The following is a 20,232-nucleotide window of genomic DNA, read 5'->3' on the forward strand; positions in this document are numbered from 1 at the left end:
CCTTAATTTTAATGAATTTATTTCATTTGTGCAAAGTGCTTTATGTGTTAAGAGACTCATTCTAGATTTTGATGAATAAAATAAAGTCATATTTCTAATATGATTTGGTCTGCAAACTTTTATTGACATGCAGTATTGCTAAAGGCAGTGGTGCAAGTATGCAGGTACGCTCAGGTACGGAGTTCACTTAAGAATTTGGCAGCAGGTACACAGTACCATCCACTGCACACTTTGCACCCATGACTACCATTACTGCAATTATAATGCGCTGCCGAGCATATAATGCAGTAGCATGATGGCGCCTCCAGTCAGGGCTACGGGGAGCGCAACAGTGATGTCATGAGATCACATCACCCGGGCCGGATTAAGGTTTGTGGGGGCCCTGGACAACAATCTTGTGGGGGCCCCTATCAATAAAAGTGATATAATGGCGATGTTATAAAAACAAAGTATAATTTATCAATCACCACTGTGATTGTGTTCAATTCAAAATATGCCCTAACGTTCCAAATATCTTGTGTATGCATTACCTCATATGCCCGGGATGTCAAGGGGAAACAGTGACGATATCGCTCCAGGAGCGTATCATCTAGTGTGTACCCAGCATAAGTGTGCCTGTGTTTGTAAGTTTATTTAACTATGAGAGCAGTACGGATGGTGTAATAGTTAGCGTTACTGCCTCACAGCACTGAGGTCATGGGTTCGATTCCCACCATGGCCATAACGGTGTGGAGTTTGTATATTCTCCCCATGCTTGTGTGGGTTTCCTCCGGGTGCTCCAGTTTCCTCCCACAATCCAAAAATATACTGGTAGGCTAATTGGCTCCCAACAAAAATTAATCCTAAGGTGTATGTATGTGCATGTACATGTGGTAGGGAATATAGATTGTAAGCTATATAAATAACCAATGCTAAATAAATAATAAATAAATACTAATACTGGATGTGTATATATATATATATATATATATATATATATATAGACAAACAGTGTGACCCGGCACTCACAATTCCTTTCTGAGAATTCCTTGGCTCACGGTGCCCTCCCTCAGGCAACGACCCGATAATGCACCAGAACAGACTGGCGGCACTCAGAGCATATAATCAAATGAAAAAGTGCAGTGACTTTATTGTCAAAGAGACATCTACGTTTCGGGGACGCAGCCCCGTCGTCAGGATAAGTGCAAATAATCAAATTAAGTGAATAAATACCTTAGATGTAGGAGGGCGGCGTGGACTCCACGAGCGGGAGGAGTCCCTCCTACATCTAAGGTATTTATTCACTTAATTTGATTATTTGCACTTATCCTGACGACGGGGTTGCGTCCCCGAAACGTAGATGTCTCTTTGACAATAAAGTCACTGCACTTTTTCATTTGATTATATGCTCTGAGTGCCGCCCGTCTGTTCTGATATATATATATATATATATATATATATATATATAAAAAGAATAGTAGAGAATAGTGCCTATGTATACCTAGTGAGGCACCCTGGTGTGAAATTACAAAGGATTGATTTCTAATAATACTTTTTACTGAGCACGACACACCTCATACATGAGTGAGTGGCAGCTCTTAAACAATATAAGAGTAAAGATTAAGAAAATTGAGTAAAAAAGAGCACCTAATAGTTTCAGTGGGAGAAAACACCTTTGTGGGTTCAGGTGTAGTGATAAATTAAACAATATGCAGCAACTTAGCTTAAAGAACTGTCGGGTAGATGACTCTTAGGAGCAGGACATGTAAAAGAGAGATAAAGGCAACATAGTGTGTACTGTTTTTGAATTATCACAGAAGCTTAGAAATTAGTAACTGTGCTGATTCCAATTTTTTATAAAACAGCAACATAAATTAAAAACAGTAACAATTTAATAGACACAATCCTGCCACAAATGCAGGTCACAAATAAATACAATTAGAATAATAACATTAAAAAACACATATAAAAATATATAGCAGCTTGTCTGTTCGTAAGTATAGGTATTAGCCGTACAAGATTAAGGAATATAGCCAGCTTATCTGTCCGCATATGGAAAATCCGAGATCTAAAAGGATATATAGGCAGATTTTCTGTCCATAAATGTAGGTAGCAAACGTACAAGATTGAAAATTAAAAACAGCTTATCTGTCCACAAGTGGGGAAGTAAAGGAAAAAAGTTACTTTGGTGCTGCACAGGATTATAAAAATGTCTTTATGATGGGCTCTTACAGAATTTGTCCCTTGTGAACCAACAGTACATATGCATAAGAAATGCCTGTATCGGTAATCAAGGAGTTTGTTGGTGGTGCACCCAGAGTCAATGATACATATCGGAGTTGCAAAGGAAAAGAGAGACTCTTTGTTGGGGCACGCTTAAAAACTAAAACTTAACTTTTAATTAGAATCTGATTAAATTATGGTACACAAGATCAACACACACATATATACATTTTTTATAACACTTTAGGAAAAAAAGGCCACAGATTTGTTATAGCCTTTCTCCACGCGTGTTTTATATTTACAAGAAATAATTCTTACTCATAAAGTAATTAAGAGTAATTAACCTCTAATTGATGTAACTAATAAAGATGACAGTGACACCTGAGGTGAAAATGTTGGAAATTAGATTTCAATATCACAGGATAATGAGAAATCCTTAACATAAGATACATAGGCATTAGATATAATAGAATTAGACTACGATTGTAGTTCTTGAATAGTTGCCTATATAGATGATATATCCTGGGACGGGTTAATCTGCTACCTACAATTTTATGATAATAAGGTGCAATAGATAAGAAGACGAATGGAATAAATAAATGATCCGAGAAACTAATTGAATGAGAAGAAGGAAATGTAGGTGTGAAATCGGTAATGGTCAAAGGTTGCTCCAACACCTATCCATTTCACATAAACATAGGGGTATTTATTACTGCACCTGATATTCCCTAGCAGTCTCCCATATAGGTACTAATCAGGCTGTTCACTGCTTAGCTTCCAAGATCAGGCGAGGTTGGGCGTACCCAGTGAGATATGGCAGTAATATCACATACATTTTTGAATGCAATGGTGTGTCGTTATTGGCATATACCAGAAGAAGTACTTCTATTGTTCATTATTGTGCACAGTCTATTCTGTTGCTTTTACATTGCCGAATAGATGTATGACTGGCATCAAAATGAGAGAGTACTGGAAAAATAGAATTTAGGAAACGTATAGGTTCAGAGCCCGTCCTCTACTGTCCACTGTCACACATATATCTCACATAGTGGACATTGGATGAGAGAGATGGGTTGCCTGTACCTAATGAATAAAAGTGTGAAATTACACAGTTATCTTGAGTCCTAATGACAGTAGAAAAAATAATGTGTTTTTTTTTTTTTTTGTAGAAGAAAGAGAAAAGAAATTATACGCTATTGGTGAAAGCTTTAAGGTGCAATGAAAATTGAACTGAAGCTAGTTAATGATAAATTTCCATAATCATACATATTACATGTTGTTTATATCTCACTGCTTAAAACATAAGAAAAAGTTAGGAAAGGTCGATAAAACGTTTTGAAAACGTTTGAACGTTTTCACATTATAAATAATGAGTGAGTAGCAGATTATACAAATCTTAGAAAATTAAATGATCAAAAATTTCATCATGTATACTAGAGATGAGCGGGTTCGGTTCCTCGGAATCCGAACCCGCCCGAACTTCAGCTTTTTTTACACGGATCCGAGCGACTCGGATCTTCCCGCCTTGCTCGGTTAACCCGAGCGCGCCCGAACGTCATCATGACGCTGTCGGATTCTCGCGAGGCTCGGATTCTATCGCGAGACTCGGATTCTATATAAGGAGCCGCGCGTCGCCGCCATTTTCACACGTGCATTGAGATTGATAGGGAGAGGACGTGGCTGGCGTCCTCTCCATTTAGATTAGAAGAGAGAGAGTGAGATTGAGACAGAGACACTTGATTTACTGGAGCTTAGGAGTACTAGAGAGTGCAGAGTTTACTAGTGACTGACCACTGACCAGTGACCACCAGTGCAGTTTTATTTAATATAATCCGTTCTCTGCCTGAAAAAAACGATACACAGTGACTCAGTCACATACCATATCTGTGCTCAGCCCAGTGTGCTGCATCATCTATGTATAATATCTGACTGTGCTCACACAGCTTAATTGTGGGGGAGACTGGGGAGCAGTTATAGGTTATATCAGGAGCCAGGAGTACATATTATTAAAATTAAACAGTGCACATTTTTGCTGCAGGAGTGCCACTGCCAGTGTGACTGACCAGTGACCTGACCACACTGACCACCAGTATAGTATACTATATTGTGATTGCCTGAAAAAGTTAAACACTTGTCGTGTGACTTGTGTGGTGTTTTTTTATTCTATAAAAAACTCATTCTGCTGACAGACAGTGTCCAGCAGGTCCGTCATTATATAATATATACCTGTCCGGCTGCAGTAGTGATATATATATATTTTTTATATCATTATTTATCATCCAGTCGCAGCAGACACAGTACGGTAGTTCACGGCTGTAGCTACCTCTGTGTCGGCACTCGGCAGTCCATCCATAATTGTATACCACCTACCCGTGGTTTTTTTTTTCTTTCTTCTTTATACATACTACATCTCATTATCATCCAGTCTATATTAGCAGCAGACACAGTACAGTACGGTAGTCCACGGCTGTAGCTACCTCTGTGTCGGCACTCGGCAGTCCATCCATAATTGTATACCACCTACCCGTGGTTTTTTTTTCTTTCTTCTTTATACATACTACATCTCATTATCATCCAGTCTATATTAGCAGCAGACACAGTACAGTACGGTAGTCCACGGCTGTAGCTACCTGTCACAACTGAGGGCCTGAGCTGACGGGAGGCAGCCTCAGTTGTAGGGGCTGAGATGTACCGGAACCTGGGAGGTTGTATCAGACCCCTGGACATGTAAGTAACATGAATAATAACTGCCCGAAGGCGTGACCACGACAACTTGGATAAAAGTCAATGATGTTTATTATGACAACTCCGCAACACAGCAGCAGTAAAAGAAAACGTAAAAGTCAGCAAAGAATAAATACAGTTCCTGGGTACTACAGGATGGCAGGAGCCACAGGGCACTGGTAGTGTGAGATAGTTCTTATGATCTTCTAGATGGAAAGTCCTTACCAGGCCCGACTGTAGCAATGGAGATAACCCAGGATTGTGCCAGCTGGTGTTCCAGGAAAAGCTGGGTTGCTGAAGATAAAACAGCTGCTGTGGATACTGGCTGGAACCAGACTGTTGTTAGCACGGAGTGGATACTGGCTGGAACCAGTTAAATAATAAATGAACTTGGGAGCGATGAAATATGAACTGAAATGTAGAACTTGAGAGCGGAGAAATAATAATACCGGTGGAGAGTGGTAAAGTGTAGAAAGGACACCGGCCCTTTAAGGGAAGCTGTACTCTGCTGGAAGCTGAGCTGGAAGCAGGTAAAGTTGTAGCTGGAAACAGATGAATCCACAATGGATTGGAGAGTCAGGCTACACCGCAGGTGGAATGCTGGTGCGGGTCTCTATGGTGGAAGTCTTGAGACAGGAGCTGGAACCTGGAAGACAATCACAGGAGAGAGACAAACAGGAACTAGGTTTGACAACCAAAGCACTGACGCCTTCCTTGCTCAGGCACAGTGTATTTATACCTGCAGCAAGGAAGGGATTGGCTTGGCAATTATGCAGATTAAAAATACTGACAACAGATTGGAGGAAATGATCAGCTGACAGAATCCAAGATGGCTGCGCCCATGCAGACACTTGGAGGGAAGTTTGGTTTGTAATCCATGTGGTAATGAAAACAGTAATGGCGGCGCCGGCCACTGGAGACAGGAGACGCCAGGCTGACAAGTGCACATCCAACCACGCGGACACAGCGGAGGCCGCGGCTGACGTAATCGCCACTCTGACACTCTGCATGCAGAAGCTCAGGGACGGCGGCGGAGGCCGCGGGAGACGCCATGCCAGATGTAATAAGGCGTTACTGTGACAGCGTCTCAGAGAGACAGGAGAGGATGCAGGAATGTGAACATTAGGATAACAGATGGGATCCGGTCCTGGAGCGCTGAGCCAGCCTTAGGAGGCATCTGATGGGTAAGAAATGGCGTCCAGATACCCGGATCGTGACAGCACCCCCCCCTTTAGGAGTGGCCCCAGGACACTTCTTTGGCTTTTGAGGAAACTTGGAATGGAATCTCCAGACCAAGGCAGGAGCATGGACATCAGAAGCATTGGTCCATGAACGTTCCTCAGGGCCGTAACCCTTCCAGTCAATAAGATACTGTAGTTGACCGTAACGGTGACGTGAGTCCAGGATCTTGGCCACTTCATACTCAACGCCTCGTTGAGTTTGGACTTTCGGAGTTGGAGGAAGTGAGGCATGAAACCGATTCAAGATCAGCGGTTTCAACAGGGAAACATGGAATGTCCTGGGTATTTTTAAGAAGGGAGGCAACTGAAGTCTGTAAGCAACAGGATTGATGACTTGTTCAATCTTGAAAGGACCGATATAGCGAGGTGCAAACTTCATACTGGGAACTCTTAACCTCAAATTCTTCGTGGATAACCATACCCGATCACCCACCTTGAGAGCAGGAACTGCTCGACGCTTCTTATCCGCAAACTTCTTGTACCTGAACGATGCCTTGAGCAGAGCTGATCGTACGCTCTTCCAGATATTGGCAAACTGATGCAAGGTGATATCCACTGCGGGAACAGAAGTTGCTGGAAGCGGTTGGAACTCAGGGACTTTAGGGTGGAATCCAAAGTTAGTGAAGAATGGTGTTGAAGCAGATGAAGAATGATACTGGTTGTTATGACAGAACTCGGCCCAGGGAAGTAATTGAACCCAGTCATCTTGAGAGGAGGACACATAGATGCGGAGGAAGGCTTCCAAGTCCTGATTCACCCTCTCGGTTTGACCATTGGTCTGAGGATGGTAAGCCGTGGAAAACTTTAGCTTGACTTGAAGGACTTGACATAAACTTCGCCAGAATTTGGCTGTGAATTGAACTCCTCGATCTGAGATAATTTCTTCAGGAAGACCGTGGAGTCGGAAGATCTCTTGTATGAATACTTGAGCCAACTTGGAAGCTGACGGAAGACCGGTGAGAGGAATGAAGTGTGCCATCTTGGTGAACCGGTCAACTACCACCCAGATGGTATTGAACTTGTTGCACATGGGTAAGTCTGTAATGAAATCCATCGACAAGTGGGTCCATGGTCGACGGGGAACGGATAGTGGAACCAGTTGCCCCGCAGGCGACTGGCGGGATACTTTATGTTGGGCACACTTTGGGCAAGATGCAATAAACTCCAAGATGTCCTTTTTCAGAGTTGGCCACCAATAGGACCTAGAGATAAACTCCAGGGTTTTTTGGATACCTGTATGTCCGGCAAAACGGGAAGCATGGGCCCAATGCATGAGCTTCTTCCTTAGCATCGGCTTCACAAAACTTTTCCCTGATGGGGGCGTAGAGTCCATCCCTACCGTGGAGAATGCCAACGGATTTATAATAGGATGCTTGTCTGAAGACTCTGACTCATTTTCTTGCTCCTATGAGCGGGAAAGGGCATCGGCCTTGCGATTCTGAGAGCCCGGACAGAACTGGAGTTTAAAGTCGAACCTGGAAAAGAAAAGTGCCCATCTGGCCTGACGAGGGTTGAGACATTGTGCGCCCTTCAGGTATAAAAGGTTCTTGTGGTCTGTAAGTATGGTGATTGAATGAGAAGCTCCCTCCAACAGATACCTCCACTCTTCTAGAGCGAGCTTGATGGCTAGCAACTCCTGGTCGCCAATGGCATAGTTGCGCTCAGCTGGGGAGAACTTCCGGGAGAAGAAACTGCAAGGGTGTAAATGGCCATCTTTAGCCCTCTGAGATAACACCGCTCCTACTCCAACGAAGGAGGCATCCACCTCTAAGATGAAAGGAGAGTCGATGTCAGGCTGTTTCAGAACAGGCGCAGAGATGAACCTTTGTTTTAAAAGATGAAATGCTTGCATGGCTTCTTCAGACCACTTGGACGGGTTAGCACCCTTCTTAGTGAAAGCAGTAATAGGCGCCACAATGGTGGAAAAGTCTCGTATAAACTTTCGGTAATAGTTGGCGAACCCTAAGAACCTCTGGACCCCTTTGAGGGTTAAGGGTACCGGCCAATTTTGGATTGCTTGTAGTTTCTCAGGATCCATCTCTAGTCCGGAACCGGACACAATGTACCCTAGAAACGGAATGGACTTGACTTCAAAGACGCATTTTTCTAATTTGCAATAGAGATGATTGACACGGAGACGGGACAGAACCTCTTTAACCCAAAAACGATGTTCCTCTAAATCGTTGGCAAAAATGAGGATATCGTCTAGATAGACCACGACATGACGGTATAGAATGTCTCTGAAGATCTCATTGACAAAATGCTGGAAGACAGCTGGAGCATTGCTCAATCCGAAGGGCATGACGAGGTACTCATAATGTCCGTCACGGGTGTTAAAGGCGGTCTTCCACTCGTCACCCTCACGGATCCGGATGAGATTGTATGCACCTCGCAAGTCCAGCTTTGTAAAGATGGTAGCTCCGCTAACTCTGTCAAAGAGCTCAGTAATCAGGGGTAAAGGATAACGGTTCTTGATGGTAATGTCGTTCAAACCTCTGTAGTCGATGCACGGCCGCAGACCACCATCTTTCTTTTTTACAAAAAAGAAGCCTGCGCCGGCTGGAGAAGAAGAAGGTCGAATGAACCCCTTTGCTAGGTTCTCTTTAATATATTCCTCCATAGAATGCGTCTCAGGCAGAGACAACGGATAAGTTCGGCCTCGAGGTGGAACCTTCCCTGGAACGAGATCAATCGGACAGTCCCATTCTCTATGAGGAGGAAGGATATCAGCAGAAGCTTTACTGAACACATCCGTGAAATCTTGATATGGAGGAGGTGGAACATCAGACGACCTGGGGGAGGAAGAACAGACAGGCAATACTTTAAACAAACATGTCTCAGCACAGGAGGAACCCCATGCCAGGATTTGCGTAGTCGTCCAATCAATTGTAGGATTGTGAAGACGGAGCCATGGAAGGCCCAGGACCACAGGATGTGTGGCTCTTGGAATCACTAAAAAAGAAATAAGTTCGGAATGAAGAACTCCCACTCTCAGACGAACTGGTAGAGTCCTTAAAGAAATAACTGCATCAAAAATTTTGCTGCCATCCACGGCAGTTAAAGAAATGGACGAAGGAAGTCTCTCGGTGGGTAGGGACCACCGTTTAACATAGGCTTCGGTAATAAAGTTCCCAGCTGCTCCGGAATCAAGGAGGGCAATGACGTTCCGATAACGTTGAGCAACTTGAAGCGAGACTGGGAGATTACAATCTTGAGGAGATGGAGAGGAGATCATTACTCCTAGCCGGCCCTCTCCTTGGCGAGCTAGGATTTGGAGTTTCCCGGACGTTTGGGACAGGCATTAATGGTGTGAGACGGAGCTGCACAATAGAGACAGAGAAACTCGGAGAGGCGTCTTCGGCGCTCAGCAGGAGTTAAACGGGAACGGCCAAGTTGCATGGGCTCATCTTTAGATGGTGACAGTTGACGAGGAGGAGGAGCAGAAGATTTTGGAGCAGATGATCTTCCACGCTCAGTTGCTCTCTCTCTGAAACGTAAATCAACTTTCGTGCAGAGTGAGATTAGCTCATCTAACTTAGAAGGTAAGTCTCTGGTAGCTAACTCATCTTTAATACGCTCAGATAAGCCATGCCAGAATGCAGCATACAGGGCCTCGTCGTTCCATGCCAGTTCGGATGCCAGGATCTGGAACTGTATCAGATATTGTCCTACAGTACGTGACCCCTGGCGTAAACGGAGAATCTCGGATGAAGCTGAGGTTACCCGGCCTGGCTCGTCGAAGATGCGCCTGAATGTTGACACGAAGGCAGTGTAGGAAGATAGCAGGGTGTCGGACCTCTCCCATAACGGTGATGCCCAATCAAGGGCTGAGCCACTGAGAAGAGAAATAATGTAGGCAATTTTTGTACGGTCACTGGGAAAATTGCCAGGTTGTAGCTCAAACTGAATCTCACACTGGTTGAGAAATCCCCTGCAAAATCTTGGAGATCCGTCAAATTTTGCTGGCGTTGGAAGATGAAGACGTGGAGCAGAAATGGGTAAGGTGGGTGGGGTTATAGCTGGAGTCACTGTGGTTGACGCACCAGACGCGCCTGATCCACGGAGAGTTTTCTGAATCCCATCCAGCCGAGTAGAGAGATCCTGGAGACAGCGGATGATGTGGCCCTGTGCAGCCTCCTGATGTTCTAGTCAGGCTGCCAGTTCTTGCATCGGCCTGGCCGCTTGATCCTGGTCTCCGGCTGGATTCATTAGGTCAGTGCTTACTGTCACAACTGAGGGCCTGAGCTGACGGGAGGCAGCCTCAGTTGTAGGGGCTGAGATGTACCGGAACCTGGGAGGTTGTATCAGACCCCTGGACATGTAAGTAACATGAATAATAACTGCCCGAAGGCGTGACCACGACAACTTGGATAAAAGTCAATGATGTTTATTATGACAACTCCGCAACACAGCAGCAGTAAAAGAAAACGTAAAAGTCAGCAAAGAATAAATACAGTTCCTGGGTACTACAGGATGGCAGGAGCCACAGGGCACTGGTAGTGTGAGATAGTTCTTATGATCTTCTAGATGGAAAGTCCTTACCAGGCCCGACTGTAGCAATGGAGATAACCCAGGATTGTGCCAGCTGGTGTTCCAGGAAAAGCTGGGTTGCTGAAGATAAAACAGCTGCTGTGGATACTGGCTGGAACCAGACTGTTGTTAGCACGGAGTGGATACTGGCTGGAACCAGTTAAATAATAAATGAACTTGGGAGCGATGAAATATGAACTGAAATGTAGAACTTGAGAGCGGAGAAATAATAATACCGGTGGAGAGTGGTAAAGTGTAGAAAGGACACCGGCCCTTTAAGGGAAGCTGTACTCTGCTGGAAGCTGAGCTGGAAGCAGGTAAAGTTGTAGCTGGAAACAGATGAATCCACAATGGATTGGAGAGTCAGGCTACACCGCAGGTGGAATGCTGGTGCGGGTCTCTATGGTGGAAGTCTTGAGACAGGAGCTGGAACCTGGAAGACAGTCACAGGAGAGAGACAAACAGGAACTAGGTTTGACAACCAAAGCACTGACGCCTTCCTTGCTCAGGCACAGTGTATTTATACCTGCAGCAAGGAAGGGATTGGCTTGGCAATTATGCAGATTAAAAATACTGACAACAGATTGGAGGAAATGATCAGCTGACAGAATCCAAGATGGCTGCGCCCATGCAGACACTTGGAGGGAAGTTTGGTTTGTAATCCATGTGGTAATGAAAACAGTAATGGCGGCGCCGGCCACTGGAGACAGGAGACGCCAGGCTGACAAGTGCACATCCAACCACGCGGACACAGCGGAGGCCGCGGCTGACGTAATCGCCACTCTGACACTCTGCATGCAGAAGCTCAGGGATGGCGGCGGAGGCCGCGGGAGACGCCATGCCAGATGTAATAAGGCGTTACTGTGACAGCGTCTCAGAGAGACAGGAGAGGATGCAGGAATGTGAACATTAGGATAACAGATGGGATCCGGTCCTGGAGCGCTGAGCCAGCCTTAGGAGGCATCTGATGGGTAAGAAATGGCGTCCAGATACCCGGATCGTGACACTACCTCTGTGTCGGCACTCGGCAGTCCGTCCATAATTGTATACCACCTACCCGTGTTTTTTTCTTTCTTCTTTATACATACTACATCTCATTATCATCCAGTCTATATTAGCAGCAGACACAGTACAGTATGGTAGTCCACGGCTGTAGCTACCTCTGTGTCGGCACTCGGCAGTCCATCCATAATTGTATACCACCTACCCGTGGTTTTTTTCTTCTTCTTTATACATACTACATCTCATTATCATCCAGTCTATATTAGCAGCAGACACAGTACAGTACGGTAGTCCACGGCTGTAGCTACCTCTGTGTCGGCACTCGGCAGTCCGTCCATAATTGTATACCACCTACCCGTGGTTTTTTTCTTCTTCTTTATACATACTACATCTCATTATCAACCAGTCTATATTAGCAGCAGACACAGTACAGTACGGTAGTCCACGGCTGTAGCTACCTCTGTGTCGGCACTCGGCAGTCCATCCATAATTGTATACCACCTACCCGTGGTTTTTTTTTCTTTCTTCTTTATACATACTACATCTCATTATCAACCAGTCTATATTAGCAGCAGACACAGTACAGTACGGTAGTCCACGGCTGTAGCTACCTCTGTGTCGGCACTCGGCAGTCCGTCCATAATTGTATACCACCTACCCGTGGTTTTTTTTTTCTTTCTTCTTTATACATACTACATCTCATTATCATCCAGTCTATATTAGCAGCAGACACAGTACAGTACGATAGTCCACGGCTGTAGCTACCTCTGTGTCGGCACTCGGCAGTCCGTCCATAATTGTATACCACCTACCCGTGTTTTTTTTTTCTTTCTTCTTTATACATACATACTACATCTCTTTATCAACCAGTCTATATTGCAGCAGACACAGTACGGTAGTCCACGGCTGTAGCTACCTCTGTGTCGGCACTCGGCAGTCCGTCCATAATTGTATACCACCTACCCGTGGTTTTTTTTTCTTTCTTCTTTATACATACATACTACATCTCTTTATCAACCAGTCTATATTAGCAGCAGACACAGTACAGTACGGTAGTCCACGGCTGTAGCTACCTCTGTGTCGGCACTCGGCAGTCCATCCATAATTGTATACTAGTATCCATCCATCTCCATTGTTTACCTGAGGTGCCTTTTAGTTGTGCCTATTAAAATATGGAGAACAAAAATGTTGAGGTTCCAAAATTAGGGAAAGATCAAGATCCAATTCCACCTCGTGCTGAAGCTGCTGCCACTAGTCATGGCCGAGACGATGAAATGCCAGCAACGTCGTCTGCCAAGGCCGATGCCCAATGTCATAGTACAGAGCATGTCAAATCCAAAACACCAAATATCAGTAAAAAAAGGACTCCAAAACCTAAAATAAAATTGTCGGAGGAGAAGCGTAAACTTGCCAATATGCCATTTACCACACGGAGTGGCAAGGAACGGCTGAGGCCCTGGCCTATGTTCATGGCTAGTGGTTCAGCTTCACATGAGGATGGAAGCACTCAGCCTCTCGCTAGAAAAATGAAAAGACTCAAGCTGGAAAAAGCACAGCAAAGAACTGTGCGTTCTTCGAAATCCCAAATCCACAAGGAGAGTCCAATTGTGTCGGTTGCGATGCCTGACCTTCCCAACACTGGATGTGAAGAGCATGCGCCTTCCACCATTTGCACGCCCCCTGCAAGTGCTGGAAGGAGCACCCGCAGTCCAGTTCCTGATAGTCAGATTGAAGATGTCAGTGTTGAAGTACACCAGGATGAGGAGGATATGGGTGTTGCTGGCGCTGGGGAGGAAATTGACCAGGAGGATTCTGATGGTGAGGTGGTTTGTTTAAGTCAGGCACCCGGGGAGACACCTGTTGTCCGTGGGAGGAATATGGCCGTTGACATGCCTGGTGAAAATACCAAAAAAATCAGCTCTTCGGTGTGGAAGTATTTCACCAGAAATGCGGACAACATTTGTCAAGCCGTGTGTTCCCTTTGTCAAGCTGTAATAAGTAGGGGTAAGGACGTTAACCACCTCGGAACATCCTCCCTTATACGTCACCTGCAGCGCATTCATAATAAGTCAGTGACAAGTTCAAAAACTTTGGCCGACAGTGAAAGCAGTCCACTGACCAGTAAATCCCTTCCTCTTGTAACCAAGCTCACGCAAACCACCCCACCAACTCCCTCAGTGTCAATTTCCTCCTTCCCCAGGAATGCCAATAGTCCTGCAGGCCATGTCACTGGCAATTCTGATGATTCCTCTCCTGCCTGGGATTCCTCCGATGCATCCTTGCGTGTAACGCCTACTGCTGCTGGCGCTGCTGTTGTTGCTGCTGGGAGTCGATGGTCATCCCAGAGGGGAAGTCGTAAGCCCACTTGTACTACTTCCAGTAAGCAATTGACTGTTCAACAGTCCTTTGCGAGGAAGATGAAATATCACAGCAGTCATCCTGCTGCAAAGCGGATAACTGAGGCCTTGACAACTATGTTGGTGTTAGACGTGCGTCCGGTATCCGCCGTTAGTTCACAGGGAACTAGGCAATTTATTGAGGCAGTGTGCCCCCGTTACCAAATACCATCTAGGTTCCACTTCTCTAGGCAGGCGATACCGAGAATGTACACGGACGTCAGAAAAAGACTCACCAGTGTCCTAAAAAATGCAGTTGTACCCAATGTCCACTTAAGCACGGACATGTGGACAAGTGGAGCAGGGCAGGGTCAGGACTATATGACTGTGACAGCCCACTGGGTAGATGTATGGACTCCCGCCGCAAGAACAGCAGCGGCGGCACCAGTAGCAGCATCTCGCAAACGCCAACTCTTTCCTAGGCAGGCTACGCTTTGTATCACCGGTTTCCAGAATACGCACACAGCTGAAAACCTCTTACGGCAACTGAGGAAGATCATCGCGGAATGGCTTACCCCAATTGGACTCTCATGTGGATTTGTGGCATCGGACAACGCCAGCAATATTGTGTGTGCATTAAATATGGGCAAATTCCAGCACGTCCCATGTTTTGCACATACCTTGAATTTGGTGGTGCAGAATTTTTTAAAAAACGACAGGGGCGTGCAAGAGATGCTGTCGGTGGCCAGAAGAATTGCGGGACACTTTCGGCGTACAGGCACCACGTACAGAAGACTGGAGCACCACCAAAAACTACTGAACCTGCCCTGCCATCATCTGAAGCAAGAAGTGGTAACGAGGTGGAATTCAACCCTCTATATGCTTCAGAGGTTGGAGGAGCAGCAAAAGGCCATTCAAGCCTATACAATTGAGCACGATATAGGAGGTGGAATGCACCTGTCTCAAGCGCAGTGGAGAATGATTTCAACGTTGTGCAAGGTTCTGATGCCCTTTGAACTTGCCACACGTGAAGTCAGTTCAGACACTGCCAGCCTGAGTCAGGTCATTCCCCTCATCAGGCTTTTGCAGAAGAAGCTGGAGACATTGAAGGAGGAGCTAACACGGAGCGATTCGGCTGGGCATGTGGGACTTGTGGATGGAGCCCTTAATTCGCTTAACAAGGATTCACGGGTGGTCAATCTGTTGAAATAAGAGCACTACATTTTGGCCACCATGCTCGATCCTAGATTTAAAGCCTACCTTGGATCTCTCTTTCCGGCAGACACAAGTCTGCTGGGGTTGAAAGACCTGCTGGTGAGAAAATTGTCAAGTCAAGCGGAACGCGACCTGTCAACATCTCCTCCTTCACATTCTCCCGCAACTGGGGGTGCGAGGAAAAGGCTCAGAATTCCGAGCCCACCCGCTGGCGGTGATGCAGGGCAGTCTGGAGCGACTGCTGATGCTGACATCTGGTCCGGACTGAAGGACCTGACAACGATTACGGACATGTCGTCTACTGTCACTGCATATGATTCTCTCAACATTGAAAGAATGGTGGAGGATTATATGAGTGACCGCATCCAAGTAGGCACGTCACACAGTCCGTACTTATACTGGCAGGAAAAAGAGGCAATTTGGAGGCCCTTGCACAAACTGGCTTTATTCTACCTAAGTTGCCCTCCCACAAGTGTGTACTCCGAAAGAGTGTTTAGTGCCGCCGCTCACCTTGTCAGCAATCGGCGTACGAGGTTACATCCAGAAAATGTGGAGAAGATGATGTTCATTAAAATGAATTATAATCAATTCCTCCGCGGAGACATTGACCAGCAGCAATTGCCTCCACAAAGTACACAGGGAGCTGAGATGGTGGATTCCAGTGGGGACGAATTGATAATCTGTGAGGAGGGGGATGTACACGGTGATATATCGGAGGATGATGATGAGGTGGACATCTTGCCTCTGTAGAGCCAGTTTGTGCAAGGAGAGATTAATTGCTTCTTTTTTGGGGGGGGTCCAAACCAACCCGTCATATCAGTCACAGTCGTGTGGCAGACCCTGTCACTGAAATGATGGGTTGGTTAAAGTGTGCATGTCCTGTTTTGTTTATACAACATAAGGGTGGGTGGGAGGGCCCAAGGACAATTCCATCTTGCACCTTCTTTTTTCTTTTCTTTTTCTTTGCGTCATGTGCTGTTTGGGGAGGGTTTTTTGGAAGGGCCATCCTGCGTGACACTGCAGTGCCACTCCTAGATGGGCCCGGTGTTTGTGTCGGCCACTAGGGTCGCTTATCTTACTCACACAGTCAGCTACCTCATTGCGCCTCTTTTTTTCTTTGCGTCATGTGCTGTTTGGGGAGGGTTTTTTGGAAGGGACATCCTGCGTGACACTGCAGTGCCACTCCTAGATGGGCCCGGTGTTTGTGTCGGCCACTAGGGTCGCTTATCTTACTCACACACCTACCTCATTGCGCCTCTTTTTTTCTTTGCGTCATGTGCTGTTTGGGGAGGGTTTTTTGGAAGGGACATCCTGCGTGACACTGCAGTGCCACTCCTAGATGGGCCCGGTGTTTGTGTCGGCCACTAGGGTCGCTTATCTTACTCACACAGCGACCTCGGTGCAAATTTTAGGACTAAAAATAATATTGTGAGGTGTGAGGTATTCAGAATAGACTGAAAATGAGTGGAAATTATGGTTTTTGAGGTTAATAATACTTTGGGATCAAAATGACCCCCAAATTCTATGATTTAAGCTGTTTTTTAGGGTTTTTTGAAAAAAACACCCGAATCCAAAACACACCCGAATCCGACAAAAAAAATTCGGTGAGGTTTTGCCAAAACGCGGTCGAACCCAAAACACGGCCGCGGAACCGAACCCAAAACCAAAACACAAAACCCGAAAAATTTCCGGCGCTCATCTCTAATGTATACGATACCAGGAGGTGAGTGGGCTGAGCCGTGCACTGCTCAGCACCACTTAACACAGACGGCCGTTTCACCGGAGAGTGGCTTGTTCATACTGGATGTGTATATTTATATATATATATATATATATATATATATATATATAAAGAATAGTAGAGAATAGTGCCTATGTATACCTAATGAGGCACCCTGGTGTGAAATTACAAAGGATTGATTTCTAATAATACTTTTTACTGAGCATGACACACCTCATACATGAGTGAGTGGCAGCTCTTAAACAATATAAGAGTAAAGATTAAGAAAATTGAGTAAAAAAGAGCACCTAATAGTTTCAGTGGGAGAAAACACCTTTGTGGGTTCAGGTGTAGTGATAAATTAAACAATATGCAGCAACTTAGCTTAAAGAACTGTCGGGTAGATGACTCTTAGGAGCAGGACATGTAAAAGAGAGATAAAGGCAACATAGTGTGTACTGTTTTTGAATTATCACAGAAGCTTAGAAATTAGGAACTGTGCTGATTCCAATTTTTTATAAAACAGCAACATAAATTAAAAACAGTAACAATTTAATAGACACAATCCTGCCACAAATGCAGGTCACAAATAAATACAATTAGAATAATAACATTAAAAAACACATATAAAAATATATAGCAGCTTGTCTGTTCGTAAGTATAGGTATTAGCCGTACAAGATTAAGGAATATAGCCATCTTATCTGTCCGCATATGGAAAATCCGAGATCTAAAAGGATATATAGGCAGATTTTCTGTCCATAAATGTAGGTAGCAAAAGTACAAGATTGAAAATTAAAAACAGCTTATCTGTCCACAAGTGGGGAAGTCCAAGGGGTGAGCATCAAGTCCCTGTCCCAATGCGTTTCGTCCTAGTATGAGGACTTCTTCAAGGGGATATTCATTGTGGAATAAAAGGGAAGGGAGATGGGAAATCTACTGCACTAGTATTAGATCATAAATTAGTTATAATCAAAAACACCCCATTTTGTATTATGCCGCCTTAAATCTGGTCACAAATTGTGAGGGTGCTGCCACACCATATATGTTGCCAACATATAAGGTCAGTTTTGAAGGGAAGGGAAAGAATTGGACTGTGGGTGGCGCACTAAGACTAAATAAACACTCGATTAAAATGTAACTTTTAATTCAACTAAATTTAAAAAGCCAATAACTGTGAAATATTAAAATAGATCTGGACAAGTGCAAGACATAGTGTGACATGTATATTAAAAAACCACACTCTTACTCCAATGTGTTGTGCAATGTCTAGTATGTTTATATGAAGTAATAATAGGTTCTATGACCTTTTTCAAAATTAATCTAGTGCTGTCAGGAAGTCGTCCCTGTAAATAGCCGGGTGTTATGATTCCTGAACTCCAGACCGGAGGAGATCTTATGACAGGGATCCGAGTTCAGGAAAATAAGCTGGTTGTGGGAGCTGGAAGGCCTAGTAACCCCTGGCGCCCTAACTCCGTTGTCTCGCCCGTGTTATCAGAAATCCCCTGCGAGACTATGGTTGCTTGAGCCCATGGCAGCCGCGTTCGAAGGGCGGATTATGTCTGCCCAACCCCGATGCCCCCGCAGGTCTTAATGGGAGACAAGGGGAAGTCCGAGACAGGGTGATAACAAGGGGCCCTCTGACTAAGCAACACGGCCAGGGGTTACAAGCTGACTAACTAAACCAAAAGGTATGTGCGGACTAGCCGCCAGGGAAAAGGACAACCAAAGATCCACTGATCCGACACTCCTATCCGGCACCGCTGGACACCAGAGTGGATCTGTGGAAGCGGAATCCTCCGCAAAACTCCAGAACACAATATAAACAAAATAATAAACAGTAGCGGACAAGCCGCAACACACGGCTGCGCCGCGACTCACGAACACCACCAGATGTTAAAGGTGCTCGGTCAGACTCCAGGAACAGATGGTAACTTCCGAGTACAGGATCTCTGAGGACAGGAACAACCGAATAGACCGGGACTGGGAACTCTCTGCAGCAGACAAGGCAAACAGGAAACTATCACCGGCGTCTGTAGGAAGTCCTGAGGATGCCTTTATTCAGGCATCCTCCAATCAAGATCCAGACAGGACAATCAAAAGAAATGCCGTGCAGCTTGCATGCTGCACGGCCAGCACATAATCAGGGCAATGAGGATAGACCCAGCAACGGGGAACGCGGCTGCACGTGGCGTCCCCGTTGCTAAGGCCAGAGGCGGCTCCGTGCGCCCGGCGTCTCAGCGTTGCCAGGGAGCCGGCGGCTGAACGCGCCCGGCGTCCCTGGTTGCTAGGCGCCGGGCCGCACGGCCGAGCGGACCCCGGCGCCTAACAGTACCCGCCCCTTGAGGAGGGGTCAAGGAACCCCCAAAGCCAGGTTTCCGAGGAAATTCATGAAAAAATGCCCTTTTCAGCCTCGGGGCATGAAGGTCTTCATCCAGGACCCACGACCTTTCCTCTGGCCCATAACCTCTCCAATGCACCAAAAAATAAAGCCGACCCCGGGACAACTTGGAATCGAGAACCTTCTCAACAAAGAACTCTTGCTGACCCTGTACATTAACTGGTGATCTCCCCTGAGATTTTTTACGAGGAAATCTGCTGGACGAAACATATGGTTTAAGCAATGAGCAATGGAAGGTATTTCCGATCCGTAAAGTTTTTGGTAAACGTAACCGGAAAGCAACTGGATTGACTTTTTTGATAATGAGAAATGGTCCAATAAATCTAGGACCCAATCTGGCTGAAGTTTGTCGAAGTTTGATGTTGCGAGTCGACAACCACACCCTGTCTCCTACTTTAAAAGTGCACGGCCGCCGGAGCCTGTCAGAAAATTTCTTTTCCCGGAAAGCTGCTTTTCTGAGAGCCAGGTGCACTTTTTTCCAAATAAGTTTAAGATGAGAGGTCAGGGCCAGAGAGGAGACAGAGGAATGTTGAAAAAATGAATTAGCTCTGGGGTGGAAACCAAAAACTGCAAAAAATGGAGATACATTGGTGGACGAATGACAGGCATAATTATAAGCAAACTCCGCCAATGGAAGAAACTCAGACCAGTCATTTTGGAGTTTGGCCGAGTACAAACGCAAATATTGTTTTAGAGATTGGTTAACTCGCTCAGTCTGTCCATTGGATTGTGGATGATAGCCGGAGGTTAATGATAATTTCATCTTTAACGAAGCACAAAAAGATTTCCAAAATTGCGCAATGAATTGTGGACCCCTGTCAGAAACAATATCGGTGGGTAACCCATGGAGTCTGAAAACATG

The 20,232-nt window shown here is 45.5% G+C and overlaps 1 pseudogene; it reads right to left on the minus strand.

The window, feature by feature from the left end:
* Nucleotides 1-2,908: 2,908 nt before the first annotated feature.
* Nucleotides 2,909-3,027, minus strand: LOC134930129 (5S ribosomal RNA; annotated as a pseudogene).
* Between the last annotated feature and the right edge of the window lie 17,205 nt (nucleotides 3,028-20,232).

Source organism: Pseudophryne corroboree, chromosome 5 (genome assembly GCF_028390025.1).
Source record: "Pseudophryne corroboree isolate aPseCor3 chromosome 5, aPseCor3.hap2, whole genome shotgun sequence".
Taxonomy (NCBI): domain Eukaryota; kingdom Metazoa; phylum Chordata; class Amphibia; order Anura; family Myobatrachidae; genus Pseudophryne; species Pseudophryne corroboree.